Source organism: Gopherus flavomarginatus (genome assembly GCF_025201925.1).
Source record: "Gopherus flavomarginatus isolate rGopFla2 chromosome 13 unlocalized genomic scaffold, rGopFla2.mat.asm SUPER_13_unloc_1, whole genome shotgun sequence".
Lineage (NCBI taxonomy): Eukaryota > Metazoa > Chordata > Testudines > Testudinidae > Gopherus > Gopherus flavomarginatus.
Window position 1 is genome coordinate 1,986,155 of NW_026114609.1, and position 8,546 is coordinate 1,994,700.

The window sequence follows — 8,546 nt, forward strand, 5'->3', positions numbered from 1 at the left end:
AGAGTCCTAACCCATTGTGGCCATCCCAGCCAAAGACCTGGCTCTAGGAGGTGTGAATCACTCAGCAGGAGGGGAAAGATTCACTCTTACACAGCTTGAGACAGGGAAGTTGAGCTCTGGGGCTTTACCACAAGCATGGGTGGCAAGTTTGTAGAAATTTTGGTGGTGTCCAGAACCCGCCCCCAACTCCACCCCCCAAACTCCACCCCCACCTGCCTAAGGCTCTGGGAGGGGGGTTGGGGAGGAGGTCTGGGGGGCAGATCCTGGGCTGGGGATTAGGGTGCAGGAGGGGTGCAGGGTGCAGGCTCCCGCAAGGGGTGGGGTTGTAGGACAAGGTGAGAGGTGCAGACTCTGGGAGGGAGTGCAGAGCTGAGGGATTCATGATGCAGGAGGGGGGCTCAGGACTGGGACAGAAGATCAGGGTGCAGAGGCTCAGAGCAGCCTGCCTTGCCATTACTGGCGGGCAGGCACTAGGACCCCGGGGGAAGCAGACAGCAGTTCTGCCCAGAATCCCTCTACTCCAGCAGCAGGAGCAGGCAGGGGACAGGCACATGCTGCTTTTTGTCAGGCAGGGACGCAGTGTGGCAGGGGGGACATGCAGGGACCCAGTGTGGCAGGCAGGGGCAAAGACCCATTTCCAGTATTGCTGGAGCAGGGCCCCCAACCCTGAATATTCGTGGAGCCCGAGCAGCACAAATGTATATAACCTGCCGCCTATGACCACAAGCCAACACAAGGTCCCACTGAGATTTGAACTCAGATTACAGGATTCAGAGTCCTGAGTGCTGCCCATTACACCATGGGACCAGCTTGTGCTGCCTTCTCTGCACATCGGTGACCCTCATGGGGCTGGCTTGTGTAAGGGGGCTCTTGGCCCTTTACTAAAACTTAGTGTGTGTGTGTGTGGGGGGGTTGGTTGGCTAGTTCCCAGCACCAATAGAAGGGGGAAGGATCAATGGGACCCTGAGACTGACAGTCCCCAGGGACAATGGGGAGAGGCCAAAGCTCCAAGTTAGCTGCACTGACAGGCCAGGCAGTGTAATGAGAGAGTCACCAGGCCAGGGGGTCCCATCCTCCATGTGAGCTGGAACTGACTGGGTGAGAGTGGGGCAGAGCTAAGGAGAGAGCAGGAGCCCGAGAAGAGCCTGGGAGCAGAGCTGTGCAGGTGTAGTGCCAGAAACTGCTGCATGTAGGAATTTGCAACCTGTAGCAGTTACTGATACCTGAGGTTGTTCTTATTTGCTGACTTGTCCTAAGTGGCTAAAACTTGACAGTAGTTTCTCTAGCAAAGGCCAGTTCCTGGCCCCTTGGTCCAGACATCCTCATTCACATCAGGCTAGGGTGACCAGATGTCAAAGATGAAATATTGGGAAGCGGGGGGCGGAGCAAAAATAAAAGCTGGGGGCCCCCCCCGCCACCAAGCGGCAGTGGCACAGCCCCATCTCCAACCAACTCTAGGCTCCAACCGCCACTACACCCCCAGCTCCCCCATCCCCTCACTCCTGGGCCCAGCCTGGGCTCCGAGCTCTGCAGCCGAGCCATGATCCGGGCCCCTCCTGCAGCTCCCGGGCAAGGGGTGAATCAGGCAGCTCCTGGCAGGAGCGTTTCAGCTCCACGTGTGTCTCTGCCCCCTGCCCACCTGGGCCCTGCCTGCTCCGTGCTGCCCCCAGCCCCACTGCGCTGCCCCGCAGGTTGCAGGGCTAGAGAAGCTTCCGCACTGTGCTCCCGGCCATGGCCATGGCCTGTGTGCAAACCTGGGAGGGAGGAAGAGTGCTGCGTACTTGGGGAAGAGGAAGGGCCAGGGCTGGGATTTGGGGAGGGATCCAATGGGGGAATGAGGGGGCGGAGTTGGTGGGGGCAAGTATCCCTCCAGACTATTCCTGTGTGCTGGAGAAGAGGACAAAGTTATCTGTTTGTCCAGGGTCCCGATCGGTCGGGACGTGGGACAAACAAGCAAATATAGGGACAGTCCCGATAAAATCGGGACGTCTGGTCACCCTACATCAGGCTTCAAGTTGAGAATCATTTCCCATTCCCGCTCTGTGGGAGGGGAGACTTTTAAACTCGCTCTCTGTGCGACTGCACATGGCTAAGCAAAGAGAACAAACCCCAAATCCCCCCCCAGTGCTTTGGGAGCCAGGTTTGCAGTGGGAATTCTGTAGTTCAGATGACTTCACACCTGGTCATTGTAATTCTTTACCAGTTTCTCTGGCATTGGGGCATTTTTTTTCACTCCCAGCTGTGATGGCCGAGTGGTTAAGATGTGGGAGTTGAAATCCAATAGGGTTCTCCTGTGCAGGTGCAAATCCTGCTCACAGCATGGCCTGTGTTTTAGCCAATCTCTCACCCGGGCAACACCTCTGTACAACCCCCTGAGACACTCTCAATTCTCTCCCCACCCCAACTAAATCCTGTTCTGCTCCTTTCATAGAGATCCCTGGAACACCACCTCTCACTGTGTCCCTGAGGGGTCAGGCAAACTCTCAGCACCTGATGCCTCTGCCACTCACCTGGTGCCCCATAGATCAGCCCGTAGCCCTGGTTCTGCTCCTCTCTCTAGAGTGTGAGAGAAGCCAAGTCAGTGGCTCCATGGGAGCTACGGGGCTGCAGAACCAACAGAGAAAAAATAGGTGCTCAGCACCCACTGACAGCCACCTCCCCCCACCCACACACACACTACAGGCCTTGTTGACAAGCTCCTCCTCTTCCCTTTCAGTGCCTCCCACTTGCCAGTGATCAGCTGTTCAGTGGGGTGCAGGAGGCGCTGGGTGGGGAGGGGGAGGAGAAGGGATGGGAAGAGGTGGGGGTGGGAGAGGAATGGGGCAGGAAAGTGCAGGAAGGGAAGAGATGGGACGGGACGGGGTGGGGACTTGGGGGAAGGGGTGGAGTGGGGACAGGGCCTGAGGAGGAAAGCGAGGGATTTGTCCCAGTCCCCTCTAGGGCCGGCCCTGTAGGGAAGCACTGACTATTACAGTGACAATAAAACTGACCAGGATTGTGGGGGAGGTTAAAGAGATCCGCACTCATCAGGTCTCTTCTCTCCCCCACGGTGAGCCAGACACTGCTCTCTCCTGGCACTCACTCTAGCAGCTGGACACCAAGGAGCCATTTACCCACAGTGAGTTCATTGAGTGCCCCTGTGGTGCTGGGGGGGCTGGCGCTTCTGCTGGCTCTGGGGCTGGCAGGGGGTTGATGTCTGCACAGACTCTCAGCTGCCAGGCTGGAGGGGGCACTTGAGACCTTACCAGACTGGCTCAGTGAAGATGAGGGGTTGACAGACCAATACAGACGCTCTCCAGAGCACGGAGCAGCATCCGCCCATGCAGCCAGGCAATGAGCATTTCCCACAGCCTGGAGCCGAGGGGGAGGCGGCAGCTGCTGTTCCAGCTCCTGGGGGACAGGCCCTGTCAGCAAACAGACACTTCTTACTCACCACAGCTAATGGTGCTGGGTTCCTCCGGTGGGGGTGTGGAGCAGCCGTTTGTTTTCCTGTCCTTTTTGTCTGCAACTGCTGACAAAAACATCCCAGACAGAGAAGCAACAGGCCAAAACACTATTATACAGGTGCCAAAGTAGCTCAGTTGGGAAAGCATGAGATGAAAGATCTAAGGGTCCCTGGTTCAATCCTGGGCTTTGGCAGGCTCTGTCATCCCTCTTTGTGCAGGGGTGACTTGTTTTCTGGGAGCACAGCAGTCCCTGCACCCAAGGTGAGTTCCTGAGCTTGGGCTCTGCAGTAAGAAAACAAAAAACAGTCTTCTGCCCCTAGTTGACCCACCTAACCTTTAATAATGAGAACTGTCTTTCCCAACATGGTAGGAAGAAAGTGAGGCAGGGCAGCCCTCAGGAATGGTGCCAGAGGGCTGTTGGGCAGTGAGAGGCAGGGACTGGGGATGGAAGCTCCTCTGTGCAGGGAAGGGGCATCTGTAAAAGTGACCCAACACACCTCTCCTCCTCTGGGCACCTAGAGCAGAAGCAGCGGGTGCTGACAGCTCCAAGGGCAGGCTTAAAAGCCACAGAGCAACTGAGGTCAGGGCTAAAGGAGAGCATGACCATGCCTAGGTGTGGCCTTCAGACAGGCACAAAATCACCCAGCCAGGCTGCTCCCTGCCATGCCAAACACCCACTGAAGGTCACCAGCATGCGGGGCAGCTGCTGATGCTCTGTGGATAACATCACAAGTTGGTAGGAAAGCAGGGCCAGCCCCCATGGTGGGGCCTCTGACTGGTCCCACTCAAGGTGCTCACTTTTGCAGTGGGGCAGGAGATTTTACCCCATGAGGCTTTTCCCCAGCTGGCGAGAAGCAGAGAAACACCCAGGCTCCGAAGACGCTATGTAGCAAGTACCCTCCAGCACAGGGACAGGCGCACATGCTAGCCCGGGGAGCCGCCCATTTTCTTTGGCAAATCAGGAAGGGCAAAGGCTAGATTGGAAGCACCTGGATCTCATGTCCAAGCCTTTGTGATGCCCACCCCCCAACTCCTTCCCGGGGCTCTAGCTGAAGCTAGAGCATTGGCCTGAGCAGCCAAGAAGAGGTTCCAGCCCTGAAGGGAGCAGGACGTTCAGCACAAAGATAAAACTGCAGAAACACAACCACCAAGGAACTCAAACCCTCAATCTTCTGATCCACACTCAGACACCTTATCCATTAGGCCACATGGTAACACACAAAAAAACAACTCCAAGCACTTCTTTGGAAAAGTCGGACATTGTGTTTCTCAGGTCATCTACTGAGGGGGGCCGAGACTCTGTGGGCACAAGAAGTCGAGTTCCCAGCAACACATGAGACTTAATTCTATGGAGCCAGGTGCAGGGCTTTGGCAGGGTGGCTCAGGCATGGGGGGATTGGGGTGCAGCGGATGGACCAGCTGTCTAGGTGTGGCGATTTAGTCACACTGAGCACAGAAGGAAGGAGGAGGAGGAATCCTGCTGACAGGCAGCGGATGTGCAGAAAAAGAGGAGGGGTTCCTGGGACTTTTTTTGCCTCTCTTTGCCTACTTGCTTGCTCTTGTAGTGAATGGGGAAAATGGTCTCAACTAGCTCAGCTGGTAAAACATCAGGCTTTTAATCTTAAGATCCAGGGTTCAAGCCCCTGTCTAAAAACTCAGCTTTTCAGTGGCCTTATGTGCCAGGAGCCAAATGATTCCTGGTGCTGTCCACCAGCCACATGCTGATTCCCAGAAGCCAATGCCATTTCCTGGAAAGCTTCCTTTCCTGAGAAATCAGGAGAGAGGCCACATCCACAGGAACAGGCCTGGAACATGCAGTCTCTGGCTGGCAGGAAATGCTGTGGGGCCAGGTGCTGAGAAAGCTCAGAGGGAGAGCAGCAGAGATGAAGGGAAGAGAGACAGAGAAGCAATGAGTACAGAGGGCAAGTGTACAGGGGGTTCAGGTCCGGCTATTGTGGGGAACTTCCCTGGTTTATACATGACCCTGGTGCAATTGGCCAGAGAAAGGATCTAAGTCCCCACCCCCTTACCCAGAGGCCTGCCTGACCCCAAGGACGCTCTTTCTACTCTCATGTGTGGCAGAGTCCTCGTAACCCCAACAAGGCTGGGCCCAGGAATCTTGTCGTGCTCACTTGAAAAGGGCTACAGGGAGATCACAACCAGCGTCTCTGGAGTGTCAGGGCAGGTCACAGTCTCTCCTTCACATGTCCCAGGCCTCCTTCCCAGGCCCTGGCTGTGCTGCAGGGACACGACGGGCTGGACACTTGCTCTGGTGGTGGCCACATGCTCTAGGTGACAGGACCCTTGTTCCCAGTGTCAGCCCCCATGTAGGGGATATGATCCCCCCACCCCCGAAGGTCTGGCCTGCAAGGCCTCTCGATTGGTGGCATCTCCTTGTGCTGGGCCTTCTGCCCAGGGTCCCTCTCACTCTCCCAAGCTGCTCACTGCACCCACCTCCAGCCCCAGTGCTGCTGCGGCTCTGCCTCCATCTCCCTGGGCTGCTCCTCTGGTCTCTCTGGCTCTGCTTGCTGCAGCTCTTCTCCCAGCACAGATCTGCTCCCTGGGCAGCTTCTGTGGCTCATGCTGCTCCAGCTCAGTTCCTAGCATGGATCTTCTCTGGTTCTCCCTGGCTGGCGCAGCTCTTCTCCCCGCCTCTTCTCGGGCTCCTGCTTTCTCCTTAGCTGGGTCCCACTCTGGCCCCAGTAGTTCCAGCTCACACAGATGATGGGATCCCCTGCCCTGGTGACTCCCTCATTACACTGCCTGGCCTGTCAGTCGGGCTAACTTTGGAGCTTTGGCCTCTCCCCATTGCTCCTGGGGACTGTCAGTCTTAGAGTCCTGATTTCCTATTGATCCTTCCCCCTTCTATTGGTACTGGGAACTAGCCAACCAAAAACCCACTGAGCTTTAGTAAGGGGCCAACAGTCCCTTACACGAGCCAGCCCCATGAGGGTCACCAATGTGCAGAGACAACAGCCCAAGCTGGTCCCATGGTGTAATAGGCAGCACTCAGGACTCTGAATCCTGCAATCTGAGTTCAAATCTCAGTGGGACCTTGTGGCAAACCTTTAGAGCTCACAGTGCTCAAGTTCCCTGTCTGCAGCTGTACAAAAGCAAATCTTTCTCCTCCTGCTGGGTGACTTGCCCAGTAGGGTCTGGTTGTGATGGCCATAATGGGTTGGGGCTCTAGAACTTACTACTCTGGTTGCTGATTCCTGTGGTCTGACCAGATGCTTGGGATTCTTGCAGCTTTGCCTGATGCCCACAAGTTTGGCCATTTTGCTTGCAGCCACATGTTGCCTCTTGTCCACATGGCACTTGAAGGAAGGAGGGCCAGGGCCAGGCTTGATAGTCAGGGCTAGGCAGGAGGGAGGAAGAGTCCCAGGCTGGAGCCCAATGCACCTTTCCTGCTCTGGGCATCTAGAGCAGAGGCGGCTGGTGCTGACAGCTCCAAGGGAAGGTTTAAAAGCTAGAGAGCAACTGAGGGAGGGGCAAGAGAAGAGGAGGACCATGCCTATGCGTGGCCAGCAGACAGCCACAAAGACACCCGGTCAGCCTGCTTCCTGGCATGCCAAACACCCACTGACGACGTGCTTAATACACTCAGTGATCAGCAGGAAAACCTGTCAAAATGTGTGTGTGAGGAGAACCTGCTTGGCCTGGAAGGGAGCGAGGAAAAAGAGCGAGTGAAAAAAATAACCAGTGAGAGAGCAAGAGCGAAAAGAACGTGAAAGGCAGAGAAAGAAATAAAGGGAGAGAGAAAAATAGAAAAAGAAGGAAAGAAAGGAAGAGCATGAAAGGTAGAGGGGGAAAAAGAAAGCAAGAACATACAAGCTAGAGAAGGAAAGGAATGAAAAAGAACGAATGAAACACAAGCGCTAGTTGAAGGTGGAATGGGAGAGTCAGAGAAAGGACAGACTGACCCGTTAAGCAAGGTTGCACCCCAGATTCTCCATGTTGGGGGCACAGGCCCCCTATTTCCATCCTGGCCCTGCTTGGGGGGACCATGCATAGGTGCCTATTGGCACCCCCATGCTCTGTGGAGGGGGGCAAGGCCCCCCCATACCCACAGGGCCACTGAAAGTGGGTTCAGGCCCCGGTGAAAATTTTTTTCAGGCCCCCCAGCAAGGTGGACCGGCTAAACAGGGCAATGAAGCCATGGAAACCAGGTCCTGGGCCCTCTTCTGGACCGCCGGGCCCCAGTAGTTTGTACCGGCTTTCCCCTTGCATGGCAATGGTGGTGCACTCATGCACTGGCACGCCTTTTAGTATCATGACTATTTCTCTGTACAACAGCAGCACCTACAGAGAGCGGGGCAGACTCAAACCCCTGTTGTGCCAGGGGCTGCACAGACACAGAGACAGTCCCTGCCCCAGCTGAGATCAGGGCCCTGTTGGGCCAGGTGCTGCCCAGACACAGCGAGAGATAGGCCATGCCCCAGAGAGTTTACAGGCTCCATATCCAAAAAGTGGGAGGAGAAACAGAGGTCCAGGGTCACGCAGCAGCACTGAGAGTAGATCCCAGGAGTCTTGGCTCCTCCTGCTCTAACCACTAGACCCCACTCTGCTCCCAGAGATGGGGCTAGAACCCAGGAATCCTGGCTCGCCAAAAAGGGGGGGAGTGGGGTCTAGTGGTTAGAGGAAGGGAGGCTGGGAGCCAGGACTCCTGGGTTCCATTTCCAGGGCTGAGATCAGGCACCAGTGCTCCAAGCATGTGCTTGGCGGTGGCACTCCAGCCCCTGCCCCCCGTTTTTTTGGAGAGGGGGGGCGCACAAAAAGCCAGGAGCCAGCCCTGAACCAAGATGGTCCCTGTCAGCTGAGGCTTTCAGGCTGCGCTGGAACTGACCCTGCAATTCCGGCTTCAGTCACAAGATGGCGCTCACGGCAGCCTGAGGTGCACAGGCTGGACTGCAGTTCAGGCTGCCCTGCCGCTGGGGAGCCGGAGCGTCACCCCCTAGGGCGGCTCTAGGCACCAGCAAAGCACCTGCTTGGGGCAGCCCATTTGCAGGGGCAGCATGGGAGCTGAGAACCAATAGGGGGCTCTGGGAGCTGTAGTTTCTTCGTTAACTCCTTGCCTATAGAGCAAGCCCTGGAGCAGGG

At 56.4% G+C, this 8,546-nt stretch overlaps 2 non-coding genes across 2 annotated transcripts; one reads left to right on the forward strand and one right to left on the reverse strand.

The window, feature by feature from the left end:
• Nucleotides 1-735: 735 nt before the first annotated feature.
• On the reverse strand, nucleotides 736-807 carry TRNAQ-CUG (transfer RNA glutamine (anticodon CUG)). Its single transcript has one exon. It is a non-coding gene; the product is annotated as a tRNA-Gln (tRNA).
• A 5,623-nt stretch (nucleotides 808-6,430) lies between these two features.
• On the forward strand, nucleotides 6,431-6,502 carry TRNAQ-CUG (transfer RNA glutamine (anticodon CUG)). The gene has a single exon. It is a non-coding gene; the product is annotated as a tRNA-Gln (tRNA).
• The last annotated feature ends 2,044 nt before the right edge of the window (nucleotides 6,503-8,546 follow it).